At 34.6% G+C, this 2,318-nt stretch overlaps 1 long non-coding RNA gene across 1 annotated transcript; it reads left to right on the forward strand.

Moving 5' to 3' along the window:
• The first annotated feature begins 75 nt into the window (after positions 1 to 75).
• On the forward strand, positions 76 to 2,081 carry LOC122191945. Its single transcript, XR_006182494.1, has 3 exons — positions 76 to 259; positions 1,257 to 1,353; positions 1,867 to 2,081. It is a non-coding gene; the product is annotated as an uncharacterized LOC122191945 (long non-coding RNA).
• Positions 2,082 to 2,318: the final 237 nt, after the last annotated feature.

Raw genomic sequence — 2,318 nt, forward strand, 5'->3', positions numbered from 1 at the left:
GTGTAATTTTTCCTGTTGTGATTTTTTTCATTCATGTATTTAATAGGCTCTCTTTGGAACAGTAGCTATGATGGTTCCTGATTATGCCATGATTGCAGAGATAGTTCTGTATTCTTGTGGTTTTGTTTCTGCACGACCTCTATCTGTAAAAATCGTGGCTACATACCGTCTATGTTCTGAGCAGTTGTCATCCCAGCACCATTATGATTATGGAATGAGAGCTGTGAAGTCAGTACTTACTGCTGCTGGCAACCTGAAGGTAAATGATTTCTTAGATTTTTATTTGTTTCCCAGAAATTTACTCAGTAGTGCAGCTCTTTCATGATAAAAGGCACACAATTCTGTATAATGGCAAGTACACACTCAGTGATGAACATTAAAATGAAAAGGGTATATTTTAGGCTGCAGACCTGAAAAAAAACCTCAAACCTAAAAGGAGAATTCAAGAAGTTTGTGATCTGATCACCAACTTAAAGGGTTGGCAAGCCCATTAAGTGTGTTGGTTATCTTTCAAGAATTCTAGTTCAGTGCAGATTTAGTGACTTGTATTTGGCATGTTGGCCTCTGTTCTGCGTTATTTTCTTTACACCCTTAGATGCTTTTGCCATAATATGTTAACACCTTCCAATCGCTCACTGGCTAGTCTGCCAAGTGTGACTCCAGTTTCTCTCCACTTCTTAAGAAAAACTGTTTAGGATACAGTATTTTATTTTGATGTGCGTTATGAACGAATGACATCAAAGGCTTCCTTCCTCCTCCCCCTCCCCCCCCAAAAAAAAGAAAAACCAACAAAAAAACCAATGCATTACCAGCAAAAGAAACTGAAGCAAAAAAGTAAATGAGCTGTATATCGTGGCAAAATATGCTTATGGTGAACACATCTCTATGCAAGCTTTTAGACTTTCCATTTTGAAAGCAAAAGGTCTACTCAGAACAGGGAAAATTTGTTCTTTATATGAAGAAAATAAACACATATTAAAAAGCAAGAATTTAATGCTTTAGGAAAAAGTACAGTTTGTAATAATATCTGTAACTGGGTATAAAATAAAGTTCAGTTGGCTTGAATATAGAAAGCTACTGTAATCTCCATGACATCAAGGTATAAAAGTATGTCCAGAATGTATCTTATTGTTTGTGGACCTGAACTTGCCAAAAATAATTACACAGATGCACAACAGGAGCTGTTCAGTCAACTAGGCTGTTTAACATTGGCTTTCCAAAACTAATAACGTAAAGCTATTTAATATCTTTTTTAGCTGAAATATCCATTGGAAGATGAAGAAATTTTGCTGCTTATATCCATTACACGTCAACCTGCCTAAATTCTTGTCTCACCATTCACCACTTCTTGAGGTAAAAAAAAAAAAAATACATATTTTCACTAATGTTAAAAAAACTTGTTAAAAATGCTAATATTATATAACAGATTTATCAGAGTAATAGTCCAAATACTTCAGTTTAGCCCCTAATTATTTTTAAACAGTCTTAGCTGTTCCTTCATAGCAAAGACACTGACCATACGAGTCTACTGTTCATATTTCTGTTAGCTAGTCTTTTGTTATTGAGAAAAGAAAAAGCTTTTTCTGCTTTCTAAAAGCAACTTCTGTAGTTTGACAGAAGCTGATCAATTAGGTAACAAATCCTTTACTCTATACGCACATAAACATGAAAAAGGCTCATGAAATAAATATCAGTAATAAATTAAGTTTTGGCTCAGACAAGGTTATGTGACATTCATAATTATTTTATTTTTATCAAAATAGATATTAGTTTGCCTAAATTTTAAAGGACAAATCATTGATTGCATGAGTTTCAAACCTAATGACAGTAGAAATAAGTATGCTTTTCAATTAACTGTTTGAATAGGGTATTACCTCTGATTTGTTTCCTGGTGTGAAGCTGCCAAAACCAGACTACAATGACCTGTTGGAAGCCATCAAAACAAACTGTGTTGCTATGAATTTGCAAATGACTGATGTATTTACTATGAAGATCCTGCAGATATATGAGATGATGATCGTGCGTCATGGCTTTATGATAGTTGGAGAGCCTTTTGGTGGAAAAACTTGTGCGTATCGAGTTCTGGCAGGAGCACTGGGGGACGTATGCGAGAAGGTATCTATACACATTTCATAAATATTTCTTGTGAAATCTATTTTCAAACAAATTTGAAAAAAATAGAATTGTGTTTGTACAAAATACAGAATTTACCCCAGGGTCCCTAGGCAAGCATAAGGGAAAACTGAACAGAATTTGACTGAGAAGCTTTCCTTTCAAACTTAAGGAAGGTTCATTCCTGAAGTGGTTTTTACTCACCT

This window comes from Lagopus leucura, unplaced genomic scaffold (genome assembly GCF_019238085.1).
Source record: "Lagopus leucura isolate 7727_CA_CO unplaced genomic scaffold, USGS_WTPT01 35734-0_obj-0_obj, whole genome shotgun sequence".
In the NCBI taxonomy this organism is placed as follows: domain Eukaryota; kingdom Metazoa; phylum Chordata; class Aves; order Galliformes; family Phasianidae; genus Lagopus; species Lagopus leucura.